The following is an 18,293-nucleotide window of genomic DNA, read 5'->3' on the forward strand; positions in this document are numbered from 1 at the left end:
AATTTGTCATGGAATTTGTCATAGCGAGGGGCAGGAGCAGTAGACTGGAGTGGAGAGGGCAAGGGAGTGGAGCATCGTTAGATCAGAGTGACCCCCCCAAAGATTCCATGTGGATTTTTTAAAACTACAGTGACATAAGCTGGCATGCGCTTGTAAATGCTAATTATTTTTGGTCTTGATGTTAAATGTGTAAAATATAAATGATTACACGTCTGCCTGCCTGCCTGTTTTCCTAGCAGACAGTCCACACCTCTCCCTCTCTTGTGTGTCTGTCAGTTTCTTTCTTTCCTCATGCATTTCATTTTTAGACCACTCTTTCAGTGGTGAGATCTTGGGGAAAGCCTTGGGAAGCTGAGTCCCAGCAGCAGAGGCAGGGCTGCCAGCTCTGATACGAATGCAACCCGTGTTTTCCCTCTCGGCCCCCCAGCCCTACTGTGATTCAGTGACAGACTCAATGTAAACACCAGGCCTTTCATGTAGGCCGCGGCTGTGTTGCACTGAGGCTCCACAGGCTGCGGCTTGCACAGCCTGTCAGAGGGAGCAGAGTCTTTTTGAAACCTTGCTGACAGTTTTAAGGGATTTCAGGGGCTTACACATGCAGGCAAATTAAACTTGTTTTTTTACATTGTTTTATGCATGTTCAGCTTGTCTGATTTTATTGTAAACCCTTGAAGTTGCTTGTAGTGTTACCAGCTGTAGGGGACTGTGTCTGCTTTAGAACAGCTCTTGCTTGTTCAGCGTCACGTGTGCAGTTCAGAGGTTATAGAGGAGCAGCAGGAGCTGCATCACCCTCACTGATGTGCTTTATTATGCCTTGCTTTGGATTCTACTGGAGAAACAGAGAGGGAGGAGAAACAGTAACGAGAGCGTTGCATCAACTTGCAACAGAGTCGTGCAAAAAATAATCTGCCGTTTGACGCGTCTGTAAATTTATTGAACTATTGTTAAATTGTAGCCAATCTATGTTTGCATTGCACAACGAATCAGACAGGCATAACTTAAGGTATTTTAATTATTTGCCATGCCAAATAAAATAAAAAAAAAACACTCTCATCTTTACAATTGTTTTTCGATTATCTTCATATTCTCCTCCAGCTACCTGCCTCTACCTTTCTGTTATCTTTCTATCTGTCCATTTCCCTCGCTGATTATGATTACAGCTGCAGGTAGTGTTCACACATCACACGAAGTACAGAGCTGGCATTAAGTATTTTGGCTTGGGGTATCTTCACTTATACCGTGGTTTAAGAAGCCAATATAGAGAGCTGAAGTTTAGTAGTGGCACAGAACAAACCGTGGGGAGCACAGAGAATCAATACAAAATGTCCATGCACTGTTGAAAGCTATGGAAATAAGACTCCCATTGCATAGTGTTTTGATGCATTCCTGGTTTTTCTAGGCATTTAATAAGACACACCTAACCTTGTTACCTATAAACTGTGGCTAATCAGACTTGTAGTAAAACCTGAAATGGATGAAAGTGCTGTACAATCCCTGCTGTATGCTGTAGACTCTCCCGAATCCACAACTGATTGTAATCTGCAGCATACTAAAAATGCCTTGTATTGTATTTTAATACTGAGGTTTTCTACAGCTGCTATCAGCATGCATTAACTAGCAACACGGTATTGGTCAGTTTGGACCATCGGACCAACAGTGCAAAGGGGGTGAGTAAACAGTGATGGTGTTAATCTCATGGCTGTAAGCCGTACATTGTGAGAATCCAGATGGGTGCATTGCCTGCTGTTCACTTGCAGGTGTCCAAGCAGGCCAAGGAGTTCCTGGAGTTTGTGTTGAAGGAGCCCCTGATCGATATCCAGCTGCAGAACCCCTGCCTGTACGCTCACATAGACTCGCTGGCGGCTGCCCTGCGCCTCAGACAGCAGCTCAAGTCCCTCCGAGCGTACCTGTTCAGCTGCAGGGCTGGCGTGGCTGAGGACCTTCGAAGGAGGTAAGGGGCTCTGATCACCAGCACTCAGCTCTCCGTTCACCCCGAGATCACACTGGTGACCTGCTAAATTTGTCTTACCATAACATCTGTCCTATAGGGGTTGTGAAGTTATAGCGGAGTACTTTCAATGATAAACAGAAGTAGTATAATCCTTATGTGTAATGCAGGAAATTGCGTAGTTGAATATAGCCGTGGGTAATTGAAATCTGTGTAAAAGTTAATGGCCGATCATGTTTATTGTCTGCCAGTTTGTCGTTCGACTGTAGAAATTCTTGTGTCATTTCAAGTCGTTTGCTGATAAGCTTGTGCTCTATAAAACAAAGTAATATAAACCATGAATGTGCTCTTGTGAGAAGTCTGCCATGCCTGGCAATAGCTTAATTATTTTTGGGACATGTTTGTGTAGCTCTGTGGAACTGTTGCTGCATATCTTCTGTTGCAATGCATCAGGTAGCACAGTTTGAGTAAAGCCCCCTGTCCTGTACCACTCTCACAGTAGTCCCCTGTCCTGTACCACTCTCACAGTAAAGTCCCCTGTCCTGTACCACTCTCACAGTAAAGTCCCCTGTCCTGTATCACACTCACAGTAAAGTCCCCTGTCCTGTACCACACTCACAGTAAAGTCCCCTGTCCTGTACCACACTCACAGTAAAGTCCCCTGTCCTGTACCACACTCACAGTAAAGTCCCCTGTCCTGTACCACACTCACAGTAAAGTCCCCTGTCCTGTACCACACTCACAGTAAAGTCCCCTGTCCTGTACCACACTCACAGTAAAGTCCCCTGTCCTGTACCACTCTCACAGTAAAGTCCCCTGTCCTGTACCACTCTCACAGTAAAGTTCCCTGTCCTATACCACTCTCACAGGAAAGTCCCCTGCCCTGTACCACTCTCACTGTCTTCAGTGATGAAAGTGTTAATGAATGACTGTACCCTAGCTACAGTACTTTATGGTGCTGCTGTTAATTGCACAGACTGCTATGAGGAAATACAGCTCATCAACAGCTGTAAACAAATAATTTCTCACTGCAGGATGGCAGGGAGATGTAAATACTCCCATGAAACTTATTTCCGGCTGATTGTCCTGTCTGCTGGCACTGCATCCTCCTTACCAGAAACCTACCGGGTAGGAGGAGCACAAAAAATGCGCTCAGATAAAACCCGGTTTGAACTCTGTTCAGGATGTACTCCTGGGAAAGGAAAACACTGGAGTGCAAAACAGTCTTTGGCCTACAATGATTAACTTACATACACCAAACAGTATCATCGGGGCTTGTCTTAAAGTGGTGATGAAAACCAAAAACCCTCTGACGAATGTTTGTTTTATGTAAAGTGTGGGATTGGAGCTGCTTCTTTAAACACTCGTTAGCTCTCAGAAAAGGTTTGGTTGCAGAAAGGACCCAGTGAACAGTGTGATAGAGCTGTCTTATCACACACTAGCTTAGGGTTTATTGCATCTGAAGTAAGTTTCAGTAAACAGCTTCTTACTCCCAGCGTTTCAGAATTGGCAGGAAAGTCTTCCACCGTCGATTTATAATAAAGTCCAGTGCATGATGAAAGAAAGGTCTGGTCCCTAAATATTCCACATTTAATAAACTAGTGCAGTAGCAAATTTACTCGGCTTGATTTTTCTAATCACTGCAGACTGTCTTTGTCCTCTGATTGAAAAGAGGGTCACTAAGCAAGTTCAGTGTGATTGTAAACTGCACACTGTCACTGTTAATGTAACTGTCCTGGGAGATTGAAGCCAGTCTGATTGATCCCAACTGCTCCCAGCTCCGGCAGAGAGACACTGAGGAGGCTGCTTTATTAGGGAAACACACCACTCTGTACTGTTGACAAGTACTTCAGCATTTAGTTATTGGGTTACAGTGTTACAGAACCCCCTGCGGCGCTCACAAGAAATTCATTGCTTTACCTTTGCTTTGTCTGTATCCTATTGATCATTCTCCTGTTAGTGTCACAGTGCGTCAAGATCAGACTCCCACCTGCAGCAATGCTGGTTTTCTGTTCCCACACATTTCAATCAGAGCACCAGCATTGTTGCAGGAGGGAGCATGATCTGGATACACAGCGGTACTCCTAAGAGAAATTCTTTCTCCTGGAGAATTCTGATTTATGAGCCGTGATCCGTGATGTGTGATAACCAGGATTATGATGGGGGCAAAAAAGAAAAAAAATATATAATAAAAATTATGTGTGTATATATATATATATACATATATATATATATATACACATACATACATATATACATACACCAGTATGTACTCTGCTTGACTAAGGGGTATATTTTGTTCCACTAGACCAAATGTTAAGTTGAACAGAAGGCTTATTTACCTGCCTTACACTTTTGGATACCCCCCAAAAAAATAAGGTTACTGGAACCATGTGGAAATTACGGAATTTAACCCGATAGTTGAACTGCATTTCGTATCATGGATTGTATTGGTTTCTTCACATTTTTCCACTGACTGCTTTGTTAAACCCTCAGTGCAGCTCCCTTTTAAAAAACAAACAAGAGCAGTTCTTTTTCTGATATCACCGATGGTGTAGAGCACACGCAGCTACATTCATGACCTGTTACGGTATGGGCTGTTGAACAAGTTAAAACTTAACCGCATACTGCTAGATAAACTCATCTGGCTGTGTGAACTTTGCTTTCTGGTGTGAAATGATTCTGCATTGGGGGCCCAGCTAACGAGTTTGATAACCGTGGACTTTGAATCAAACACAAGCCTCCCTCCCCTGGAAGTCAGCTATTATCTGGTGTAACCGCTCCTAACGGCCACAATAAACCCGCCAGGGCTGGGCTCAATCAGGTGTACTCAGGACTGTTAATTGACAAAGTAAACTAGAGTCTGATGTCGTCGCCCCCCTTGTTATCTTGGTAACCTGAGGAGAATTGCAGCAATATAAGAGTAATTAGGCCAGTAACAAAAAAAAAAAAAAAAAAAGATTTAATTTGAGATACAGGGCTTTGTGTAGATTACAGAGGCAGCAGTGCACCCAAAAAAATTCATACAAATAAGTACACTCCAGTTAGGAGAGTAACAGGGTTTAAAAACATGTACACACCAGTCATGAGAGTAACAGAGTTTAAAAACACCTGGTCATTGGATTACAGTTTGGTCAGTCTAAATTGCAGCCAGTTTGCACCACAGATTTAACAAAGTGGACAGCGATAGAGCCAAATGCTGTGGTGATTTTGAATCTCTCTGTATTACAGCAGGGAATTGTGGTGGAAAGAAGCCTGCCACAGGGCAGGTTATGAATTTCAGGGCAGTGCTATCCAGATGTACCCGTTTAGTTAATGAAAATAGACTGCAAAGCCCTTCCCTCACACAACAACACAGCTTTATCAGTCTAGTGCAATTGTTTGTCTGTGATCTAAGCCCACTGTGAAAAGCAAGCAAATCGCTAAGCACTGGGGTCATTCACACTGGCATCAGTATGTGGATGCTGGAACGAGACAGAACATCGCACCCCGTCATGATTATTGTGGGGAAAGAAAGATGTAAAACATCACTGTCAGGCTGTGGCATCCACCGCCTTCCTATACAACCACAGAATAGGTTAGAAAGCAATTTGACATGAGTCTGCTAGCAATGGAAACAAATCAAGAGAGCCCACAGTGTAATAATAATAATAATAATAATAATAATAATAATAATAGTGACCTTCTGCAATCGCTGCCTGAAACAAATCAAGCACTATTCCAAGTTTCGGGGTGAAGCTACATGGCAGTTAAATCAATTATATTATTGTTTTTAACAATATTTCAGTCTGTGCAGTTTTTTTGTTTTTTTTCCCTACCACCACCTACGGGTTTAAAAGCATCTGGGTGTTTCAAAGAGTGCAAATGAATTGTAGTGGAGGTGCGAGATCTGTGCAATGCTGTTAGGATCGATGCATCATCTCCGCTTCACGTAGATCATCTTAGTGTTAGGTGTGTGTGTGTGTGCTCTCATGTCAAATGTACAGTGAACTATAACCAAGAGAGTGTTTTACAATGCTTTTATTGCACTTTGATTTCTTTCTTTTTTTTCAAGGTGCAAAACAGCCACTCGAAAATTTCTCCAGATTACTGTAGGTATTACAAAGGTATATGCTTGGGTACATTAAAACTAGTAAGCATGTTCAATCTTATGACGTGTTCAAGTTAAAGTCTTTTCTCTGGATGCCCTGTATGAACAATATATTTCATGTCTGTTTTTTTTTTTTTTTTTTTCTACATTGTAGCTGCGATCTCCTAAATGTAACATGAAGAAATCTCACCTAAGATAGTGAAATATACAGTTTGATTGCTTTTCAACTTTCCTGACTCAGTCTGCTGATCTCGCCATCAGAACATCACTGAACAGTTATTTGAAATAAACCCTTAAGAGTTCTTGAGAACAAGTAAGAAGAAAACAAGACTGTTACTTGTGTTTATTAGTGCATTAACTTTAAGATCAGTGGGGCATATCAAAGTGTTCAACTAGTCCAACAACAGATCAGAATCCCTAATGCACAAAAAAACAACAGGAAGCTGGGACAATGGAGCGAGTAGGAATTGGTCACCAGGCTCCTGTTTATTGAGACTCCATTGGAAGTATCCCTGTGGTACTGGAACTCTCCAATACAGAATCCCTGTTTATTGAGACTCCATTGGAAGTATCCCTGTGGTACTGGAACTCTCCAATACAGAATCCCTGTTTATTGAGACTCAATTGGAAGTATCCATGTGGTACTGGAACTCTCCAATACAGAATCCCTGTTTATTGAGACTCCATTGGAAGTATCCCTGTGGTACTGGAACTCTCCAGTACAGAATCAGAGAATACACTTGAACACCAACAGCAATGTGAACGTAACCCTAACACACCATTGCATTTAAGCAATTAAACATTAATCGATCTATGAATCGTCCTATCTGGAGCCTTGTGTGTGTGTGTGTGTGTGTGTGTGTGTGTATTATATTGTTAACACATGCATGCTTCAGATGTATTTGATGGCTTTTTTAAAGAGACAGCAGCTTTGTTTGGCTTCTTGCTTTTGATAAATAAAGTGTTGCGTGGGTTGATTACTGCCTGCTCGATATGCAATTAGGAAACTGGTTGCTGCTTGTATCTTCTGATGGTAATTCTTAATGTTCATTCACCATCTCACTTGTTATTGTCTGAATGTTTACTGAAAAATAAACAGTACTCTGTGATGCAAGATAGATCATGAAAAGACTTGCATCGGCACAAATGAACTCCTACAGTAGTAGAAGAAATCCACAGCAGCCCAGAGACAATAAAGACACGTTTGATCTGTGGTTAGAGCAACTCCTTTAGAGCCAAGATACTGGTGGCATTAAAACCCAACTTCTGCTATAGTCTGCCACTGACGTCACTTAGAGAAGCACCAGTCCAATGCAATGGTGCAACCAGGAGAGCAGCAGGAAACCTGAGCCTTGTGATTATAGCAAAGGAGTAAAACCCAGGACACTGTCATAGCTTACACAGAGTAAAACCCAGGACACTGTCATAGCTTATACAGAGTAAAACCCAGGACACTGTCATAGCTTATACAGAGTAAAACCCAGGACACTGTCGTAGCTTATACAGAGTAAAACCCAGGACACTGTCATAGATTATACAGAGTAAAACCCAGGACACTGTCGTAGCTTATACAGAGTAAAACCCAGGACACTGTCATAGCTTATAGCTTATGCAGAGTAAAACCCAGGACACTGTCATAGCTTATGCAGAGTAAAACCCAGGACACTGTCATAGCTTATACAGAGTAAAACCCAGGACACTGTCATAGCTTATATGGAGTAAAACCCAGGACACTGTCGTAGCTTGTAAAAAGTCTCAAGAAAGTTTTGTTCAAATTCTGCTTCAGTGAATAGAACGGGTAGGATACCAGACTTGCAGGACTGCAGCGTCCAGGAAATGAAACCTGTGAAATCCACAACATCCTAAACTCGTATTTTATTGATTGATTTATCATTTATAAAAAATGAGAGTCTCCATCACGAATTTCCATTGTAACAATATGCAATGTTTGAATGGCATAGGAGGTATGAAGCTAAAACAGACCAGGCTTTCAAGAGCCCCTTGGCTATAAAGCAGGATTGAGCTGCAGCAGCCCTGCTTCACAGTGAACCTGAGAAGAAGAACCCTGCTTTTAAACACAGAGTTCACAGATTTCCAATTCAATGAAATGAGCCCTCACTTTCAAGGCACTATCACTGAAGGGTTGCTATGGAGAGGCTGTGTGTTGTGAAGCAGTCCCTAACACCTGGGTTGTGCATTCTCATTATTACACAGGCCAGATACTGAATCAGAATCAGAACAGCCTTGTGCTGTGGAATTGGAATTGATCAATGCATCTATTTTAATCTTAATAGATTATGGTTATGATTATTATTATAATGGTTACAGATTAGGGGTGTCCAGCCCTGGTCCTGCAGGTTTTCTGTCTTTAAATCATCAGTGGGTAAATTTTTTTAATGTTGCCCAATTAAGAAAGTAATTGGTATAATTAAGTAATTGAGAACTCAGGCAGAATGAGAAACTTGCAATAGGACATTGATTTAACGTCTCATCTGCAGGATGGAGCACAAGGAGTGCCTTGCTCTTGGTCACACAGTGTGTCAGTCAGTGGTGGAGGTGGGATTTGAACTGGTGACCTTCTGGTTACAAGCCCTGGACTTTAACCACTGGACCATACTGCCTCCCCTTTGTAATGGTCCTGGGCCTGGTTGCACTACTGGCACATTGTGCATGCCATGCATCTGTCATGGAGGGGGCAATTATCCCACAGTCCAAAATATAGGCCTGTAAATAACATATTTGAGCATTAGTTAAATCAAACCAAAAAACTACTGGTCAGATTTGCTAGCATTTTGTTCCAGTGCTTTTAGATTTTAACTCCTCAGTTTCCATTTACACACTGTGGCATGTTTAACAGTGTTCATTTTACAGGGCTGGAAATAAGACTCCTACTGCACAGCAGTTTCAAACTCATGTGCAATGGGAGCCTTGCTTTCATCCCTCCAGTAATGCATCTAAGTATAGCTGCAGTGGGTTCATCAATTCTAATTCTTACTGTCCATTTTCAGCACAGATATTTGCTAAATGGTTAACTAACTTTAAATGTAAAAAATGTAAAAATAAAAAAAAAAAAAAAGTTGACTATATTATTATTTATTTATTTATTTATTTATTTTTTTTTAAACGTCACTAAATATTTTCCAAAATAAAGCTCTTTTTTTCTGATTGTATTTTACGGCTACTTTAATGTTTTTTTTCCAGGATTTTCACTAGAGAATACCTTCTTCAGCACATCCGCCTGTACTCTGTCTTATCTGCAGCAGGTAAGGATAACTGCCTGCAGAGGCTTTACTCACAATTCCTTTCAGACAGAGGGTTAGGGTTAGGGTTACTGACTAGGACCCGGATCATGAGAATTGTTCTATTTTCTATGCATTTGTTTCACGTTACTGTTTCTATTATTATTGTAAGTGTTTTTGTTCTGTTTGAATGATTTGTCTTCTCTTGCCATTGATTTTATAATGTTGTTTCCTGCTGGCTTCTCCTGCCATGACCCCCTTAATAAATGAGATGCATATCTCAATGGTTCTGTCCTGGTTAAATAAATGCATTTGACATTTGAAGGTAATGTAAGAACTCTGCTGCCGCCTTCCTATAACAGCTGTCTTACTGTAGCGCCGTGCTTTCACACCAGTCCCCTGTTCTCATGTAGTCTGCAGCAGGTAGGTAATAGCTTGTATTCTTTTCTTTAGCTGCTATCGTCAGGACAGAAGGTGACTTGCTGCTATTGCCAAGAGCAGTCAGCGCTCAGGAATCAACAAGCAGCCCTGTGAGGGGCTGACTGGCCTCCACTTGTTCATAACTTTTCTTTTGGATGGAGTGGGCTTATTATATGTTTTAAATCTTTTGTCCAAATTTGATGAAACTTTAAATTTTAACAAGAAAGAAAAGGGCTACAGTACTGCAGTATTTGGACAGGCAGTGCAGACTGACAGATAATGAGCCAATATAACTTAAGCATCGTGATGGATCTAGACTGTTGTGTTTTGGGACCGTTGTTAAAAGCTTTGGCGCCACCCTTGCCTGGGGACTGCCCCTGCTGATCCCTGCATGGAACCGAGAAATACCTGCAGAAAAACAGAGAGCTGGGAGTTGCACATGGTGAGCCCTGGTGCAGAGACTGAGTAAGCTGCCTAACCAGCTTCTAGTGTGCTGTACGGCATTGAGGTAATCAGCAGACTATCAGTGTCTGCAGTACCCCAGTGTGCCCATTGCTGTTCTCAGCGGATACACATCCAAGCGCCAGACACGTTCTCTCTTGCTTTGTTTTCAAAACCGGTTTACCCATTTTTGAGGTTTACATTTGGACAATAATTGTTTTCAACTGGAGACATAACAATACAGTATATATATTTTTTGGTAACTCTATACATATATTTATATCTTTACACTTGCCCATTCTCATAAACTCATTCAGAAACACCGTAGCATACCCAAAAGTCGAGATCTGAGATGGCATTCACGACTCAAACCTAATATCTCCACTTATAGGCAGACTTTTTGTTGAAATCTTCGACAATAATAAATGACTTTATTACAAAGTTTCTTGTATTTCCAATGGTTTGATTGTGTGTTAATCACTATTACCCGTTTAAGGCACCTATTCTATAAAGGAACCAGTGGCTGGTTGCACCTTAAGTTAAATTTCCCCTTATGTTTCCCCTTAAGTGTTTCTTGCGTTTAAGAGTGTTGCAAAAAGTAACTGCACACCCTAATGTAAGTGCTTCAGATAAGGGGAAATGAAAAGAAGCCCTTAGGTGTTCCACTTCATTGTGTTAAATGTTTTCTTCTTATGTTCTTTTGTTCTTCCTCTTCTTCTCTGTTACTGGAGATGTTGCATGCTATCGTCCAGAGGTGACCTACCTGCTTGCTCCCACTGCTTCCTCATGTATATGAGAAAGCTGTCTTGCCACAGCCCCTCCGCCACTTCTTCCTATATGATTAGGTATGTGGAGGACAGGCCAGCATCCCCAAGCCTCCAGCCAGGCTCTCTGTCCAGCCAGCGCTGTGCAAACACGGCCTCTCCTCAGCAGGGGTGCAGGGTGCATTCATCCCACCACTCTTCACAGGCCTGGGCAACTAATTAGGGACATTCAAACTCAACAGGCAGGAAAACAGAGCGTGACAGTTTTTCATTCTTTTCCCCTGAACCGTTATTGTGTTATTCTCTTTTATTTTGTGTTCTGCCCACTCCTGTCACTAGCTACACACACACACACATACTGGACAAATTGGGAATCCTGCTTTGTAAAGTTGTCAGAGGGAGGCCACGATCAAAACACAACTAAATGTCTGTTTAGTTGTGTAATCCAGGGTCTTTTGGAACAGTTTAATGAAGTAGATAAGTACATTATGGATGTCAGGGAAGGGAAGATGCTTTAGAAAGATAAAGCAAATATGTGGCGTTAGTCCAGACTATGCTGTTAGCTGTTATGTTTTGCTTAAACGGGTCTGTTTAAGTAAGGTTTATCCTACAGCTACTATGTGTGTGGTTTCTATTACATTTTATTGTCATATATTTAACGTAATCCATCACAGTAGCTAGCATCTCCCATTTTAAGCGTGTTATTTAGTGGGTAACATGACACCTTCCCTGGGTAGTGCAGTCAGTGACTAAGCTGGCATTTGTGTTAGCAGTGCTCCCAGTCCTGACTTCATGGAACAGTTGGGTTCTCAGGGAAGACGAGTGCTTCACGTGCTGTTTTCCAGCAGACCCACACGCAGCTGATGGAAGTACATTAAGATGTGCTCGTCAGCTTATTAGCCACGTCAAGTAAGAGGCTGTTGGAAGTGCTGAAGTCCACTTCTTGTACATGCCTCGAACATTAAGAAATGTTACTTCTGCAATCTCAATTGCAAGCATGTTTTGTGAACGTCTTTAATACTCAAGTTTTTTTTTCTCGTTTAATAAACTAAAAGAAAATAAATGTATTCACCTATGAATTGTACCAGGCTGAGCTGTGAAGGTATCTTCCGAAACAAGACTGTGGTTCACAAAAGAAACTACCCCAGTTGTTTTGTCTTTGAGTCTGGCCTTTCACCAGCTCTTTTCAGAAGGTTGAGAAGTCTTTGGCACACCGGCAGCTTCTTGTTCTGTTTATCTGGGACACACCCTTAGCAGGTTCAGTAGGTGAGCCCAGATTTGAATACCCCCCCCCCCCCCCCCCCCCCCCCCCCCCCCTCTGAATAATATGAAAAGACAGACCTCTGTATGGGTGCAGCTCTCGTTAGAAATCCTGAACAGGTGTGTGTTGCCTACACTGTCTGCTTCTTCCACAATTCCACCCTTTGTTTAACAAGAATAGCGGGATAGAGAATGAATCAAAGGCAGAAACGGGAGTGTCTTTTTCCGTTCTGCTCGTCAGAATCTTTCACCAGGTCAGTATGTGTGCCTTCCAGTGACGCCCATCTCCTATGAAATGCAGAAGTAGCTTTTGAGCATCTACAACAGAATAACAGCAAAACAAGAATGCTTTCTCCCACGTACATGATCACCACTTACAATGTTTCCTTTTCATTATGGGAAGTGTCTTTTTAGCTGGCTTGTGGTCCAGCTTTAGTAATAAGAACATAAGAACATAAGAAAGTTTACAAACGAGAGGAGGCCATTCGGCCCATCTTGCTCGTTTGGTTGTTAATAGCTTATTGATCCCAAAATCTCATCAAGCAGCTTCTTGAAGGATCCCAGGGTGTCGGCTTCAACAACATTACTGGGGAGTTGATTCCAGACCCTCACGATTCTCTGTGTAAAAAAGTGCCTCCTATTTTCTGTTCTGAATGCCCCTTTGTCTAAACTCCATTTGTGACCCCTGGTCCTTGTTTCTTTTTTCAGGCTGAAAAAGTCCCTTGGGTCGACACTGTCAATACCTTTTAGAATTTTGAATGCTTGAATTAGGTTGCCGCATAGTCTTCTTTGTTCAAGACTGAACAGATTCAATTCTTTTAGCCTGTCTGCATATGACATGCCTTTTAAGCCCGGAATAATTCTGGTCGCTCTTCTTTGCACTCTTTCTAGAGCAGCAATATCTTTTTTATAGCGAGGTGACGAGAACTGCACACAGTATTCAAGATAAGGTCTTACTAATGCATTGTACAGTTTTAACGTTACTTCCCTTGACTTAAATTCAACACTTTTCACAATGTACCCGAGCATCTTGTTAGCCTTTTTTATAGCTTCCCCACATTGTCTAGATGAAGACATTTCTGAGTCAAAAAAAACTCCTAGGTCTTTTTCATAGATTCCTTCTCCAATTTCAGTATCTCCCATATGATATTTATAATGTACATTTTTATTTCCTGCATGCAGTACCTTACACTTTTCTCTATTAAATGTCATTTGCCATGTGTCTGCCCAGTTCTGAATCTTGTCTAGATCATTTTGAATGACCTTTGCTGCTACAACAGTGTTTGCCACTCCTCCTACTTTTGTGTTGTCTGCAAATTTAACAAGTTTGCTTACTATACCAGAATCTAAATCATTAATGTAGATTAGGAATAGCAGAGGACCTAATACTGATCCCTGTGGTACACCACTGGTTACCACACTCCATTCTGAGGTTTTTCCTCTAATCAGTACTTTCTGTTTTCTACATGTTAACCACTCCCTAATCCATGTACATGTGTTTCCTTGAATCCCAACTGTGTTCAGTTTGAGAATTAATCTTTTGTGCGGGACTTTGTCAAAAGCTTTCTGGAAATCTAAATAAACCATGTCATATGCTTTGCAATTATCCATTATCGATGTTGCATCCTCAAAAAAATCAAGCAAGTTAGTTAGACACGATCTCCCTTTCCTAAAACCATGTTGACTGTCTCCCAGGACCCTGTTACCATATAGGTAATTTTCCATTTTGGATCTTATTATAGTTTCCATAAGTTTGCATATAATAGAAGTCAGGCTTACTGGTATGTAGTTACCTGGTTCAGTTTTGTTTCCCTTTTTGTGGATCGGTATTACGTTTGCAATTTTCCAGTCTGTCGGTACCACCCCTGTGTCAAGAGACTGCTGCATGATCTTGGTTAGCGGTTTGTAAATTACTTCTTTCATTTCTTTGAGTACTACTGGGAGGATCTCATCCGGCCCAGGGGATTTGTTTATTTTAAGAGCTCCTAGTCCCTTTAACACTTCTGCCTCAGTTATGCTAAAGTTATTTAAAACTGGATAGGAACTGGATGACATGTGGGGCATGTTGTCAGTATCTTCCTTTGTAAAAACTTGTGAAAAGTAATCATTTAATATATTTGCTATTTTTTTTTTCTTCATCTACGATTTTGCCATTTGTATCTCTTAAACATTTAATCTCCTCTTTGAATGTTCGCTTGCTGTTGTAATATTGGAAAAACATTTTGGAATTGGTTTTAGCTCCCTTAGCAATGTTCATTTCTATTTCTCTCTTGGCCTTTCTAACTTCCTTTTTGACTTGCATTTGCAGTTCTGTGTACTCTTTCTGCGTACTTTCTTTTTGGTCCTTTTTTAATGCTCTGTAAAGTGCCTTTTTTCGCTGAATATTTTTTTTAATTGATCTATTAAACCATTTTGGCAATTTAGTTTTACATTTAGATTTGTCTACTTTAGGGATGTAATTGTTTTGCGCCTCTAGTACTACATTTTTGAAGAACAACCATCCTTCTTCTGTGGGTGTTTTCTCTATTTTACTCCAATCTACTTCTGTTAGTCTCTGTTTCATACCTTCCTAGTTTGCTTTTCTAAAATAGTAAACCTTAGCTTTAGTCATTACTTTTGGGGTTTTAAAAAACACTTCAAATGAGACCATGTTGTGGTCTGAGTTTGCCAGTGGTTCTCTGACCTCTGTTTTAGTTATTCTATCTTCGTTATCTGAAAAGACTAAATCAAGGCATGGCTCCCCTCTAGTCAGTGCCATGACAAATTGTGTTAGGAAGCAGTCATTTGTCATTTCCACCATTTCTATTTCATCCTTCGTGCTACCCACCGGGTTTTCCCATTTTATTTGGGGGAAGTTGAAATCCCCCATTAGTATGGCTTCTCCTTTGCTACACGCATTTCTAATGTCATTGTATAACAGATTATTGTGCTCACCCTCTGAATCTGGCGATCTATAGCATGCTCCTATTATTATGCCCTTTGAATTTTTGTCCGTTATTCTAACCCATATTGATTCGGCTTTATTTTCTTTGTCCAGGTTTAACACCTGGGCTTCAAGACTGTTTCTTATGTATAGCGCTACCCCTCCTCCTCTTCTGTCCTGCCTGTCTTTCCTATACAGTGTGTAATACAAGTAATTAGTAAAAAAAAAAAAAAAGGCTAACTTCCGTTACTGTAGCGCGATGGCTATTTACAGGCAGGTCAGTGACCTACTGTTGTCTTGAACTTTATAAACTCGATTCTTCTCCTTCCTGTGATTTTAACACTCACCATTGTATTTTGCAGCAGCTCTTAGACTAGCTTTCCTTTAGGTCTAGACACAGTGCAGGCTGGGTATATCGGATGCTTCCCGGTACAGACAAAATCATCTGTCAGAATACCAAATTTCTTTGAGATCGCAAGAAAGTGTTCCTGCAATGGTCACAGCCAAGAAAGTGTTCCTGCAATGCTTACAGCCAAGAATGCCTTACTGGTCTCGGCAATGCCCTTATACAAGTTTACAACAGCTTAGCAAAGTGTAATAAAGCACAGTGAAAGCATGATAGAGCATAGGCAAGCATTGTAAAGAATAGAGAGGTATGATAAAATATAGGCAAGCATTGTAAGGAATAGCGATGTATGGTAAAGCATATTAATGAAAGGGAAACAGAGTTATACTAGGGTTTAGTGATGTACAGGCAGTGTTGTTCTGCTGAGTCCTAGTAATGGACGTAGACTAATTTAGTTCTGTTTTGAGGGGGTTAAATATTAACCCACCATTATAGAATTTGGTGTCCTCGGAATACGGTAAACTTTTATAAAAACATGGCAGAACCATGGAAGAAGCATGGGAAAAGGGCAATTGTAAATGTATAAAGAGGAGCTATCTCAAACCAATCTTTCCTTCCCAACCCTGGAGAGTGCAAAGGTCAGTGACGTGCTCCCTGTGTGCCCCCAGCTAAGATCAGCACTTAATTTGAAGCAGCCAGTTCCTAATCATATAGCATTGCTGCAGGAGCCACTTGGAACCCCAGCGTGTGTGTCTTCACTGTTTGTTTGTTTATTTGTTTGCTTCTGGCTCCAGCAATATTGACATCAGGTAATTCCCAGGTAAATTGACTTGGATGCTGGTCTATTATTGGCTGTAAAAGTCAAAGATCACGCATGCGCGCCAGCTTGTGCGATCTGTAAATATATGCACAGTCTTTCCTATCCCTTGGTTTAAAAGCATGTTGTTTACTGGCTAGTAATAACACATGTCAGCAACCTCCCTCCTGCTCCTACCCTAAAGTAATACCAATGTGTAAGCAAGCTCACTGGAAAAGGTGTATGTATCATTTTGAATCTGAACTTTTCCTCAGAGCTTCTATTTCAAGTGTGTAGCTGTACAGAATTACTGTAGCCCCCTTCTATTTATCTTGGACAAGAACACAGGAGGAAGGGCTCCTGTTTTCTGTAAACTCCAGCACTGAAACGTTACTGGACCAGCCTGTACAGCCCGGCATTCGTCTAGAACTGCACCAGGATGATTGATACAGTAGCACAGCAGTGGTGCTTATAGACAAGAGCAAGGCCTTGGTAATTATGCTGGTGGAAAACGCCCCAAACTAGCCACTGCATTAGCAGAACAGCCAAACTCTTGTGTGAAGCCCTTAACTGAAAAAACATCCATGCAGCCCCTGTGTATGGAAATCACAAAGTTACAACGTCACTGGGGATTTATATTGTGTGACAGGACCAATCGCTGAGAACCTGATAGGCTATTAATGTCCAGACTGTTCCCTTGTACTGGTTTGAACCTCAGCATGTACGTGTGCTGTTAACTGCAGGAGGCTATACTACCGTTACACTGGTAATGTTCTAACCATGGGACGCACGACTGATCCCTCTGCTTGTTTGTAATACAAATCTGTGCATGTGACGATCTTCTAGCCCCTGCCTCATTGCTTTAATTATCAGTATGCTTTGTTAAACATCTCACAGCTGCTTTTCCTTTTCAACTGCCAGGAATCATTTGGAATTCTATTTTTTCCCATTTATATGCTGCTGAAATGAAGAGAGAGAGACCTTTGATTACCAGACCGCAGCCGCCTGTATCTTTCAACCTTTGTGATGTGATGTTTTAGTTTTTTCTTTACTTACAAATTCATCTTTCAGATCCACTTTTTTTCTGTGTCGTGTTTTCCATCATAATTTATACACTGACTGGCCAAAGAAATGGAGAAAGAACGTAAGTAAATTGAGTGTAATGCTGTGACATGTTGGGATCAACTGGACTTGTGAAGCTGTGTGCCAGGGCAGCTATTCAGCAACAGTCATGGGAAAGAGGAAGGGGTCTTCACAAGGAAGCTTGATAGAGGGTGTCCATGCAGCTGGCTTGTCCCTCAACAGTGGCTGCATTGACCAACATGTATATGAACAGAGTCTACGAAACCATTCTCTAGTTTATTGGCCAATCCAAGATATTTCTCAGCAAACAGTTGAAAATGGCTCAGAATCACTTTTCATTTTTTATTTTCCCCCAACAAGATAATTCTAGTGTTGTTTAGCACAGCAAGTTGTGCTTCTTATTTACTTACACAGCCAGTGAAATCAAAACTCGTATGCATATCTCTGAAAGGGCCATGTGGTGTACTTTTGGAATTGTTGATTATTTATGAACACATGTTTTAAGTGAAATGTTCAGGAAGTGGCAGGGTTGTGGATCCGCATCCCAGTAAGTACCAGGGCTGTTACAAGATGACATCCTACAATATTGGCACTGTGCCTCAGTAGGCTGATGTTATGCATCCCTGTAATCATTTACCTGAAAGTGATGACCTATTAGAGGAAAGCTGGCCAGTAACCAAGTTTAAACTGCCTTGAGAAACTTCCTTTTAAACTGCACACAAAGTCATAGCTTCAGACTGAACTGGGTAAAACTCAGTCATACCTACAGTACTTTCAAACAGTAATGTTGCCCTTTTCTTTTGTAAAGGTTCTCCTTTAGGTTTTAGACTTTCTGGGTGGCAAGCATTGTTAAAAACATTAAGTCCTTTTTTTTTTTTTTAAAAGGGCACTTTTTAAAAGTAAAAGAAAGGAAAATCAGTGCGCACACACACACTGAACGCGGAGGTGCAGGTGTGTGGAAGAGCCCCAGAGATCCCTGCTGA

The 18,293-nt window shown here is 41.3% G+C and overlaps 1 pseudogene; it reads left to right on the forward strand.

Moving 5' to 3' along the window:
• LOC121322978 overlaps positions 1-18,293 on the forward strand; it is a 43,688-nt pseudogene that overhangs the window by 17,321 nt on the left and 8,074 nt on the right.

The sequence above is a fragment of the Polyodon spathula genome, chromosome 11 (genome assembly GCF_017654505.1).
Source record: "Polyodon spathula isolate WHYD16114869_AA chromosome 11, ASM1765450v1, whole genome shotgun sequence".
NCBI classification, from domain to species: domain Eukaryota; kingdom Metazoa; phylum Chordata; class Actinopteri; order Acipenseriformes; family Polyodontidae; genus Polyodon; species Polyodon spathula.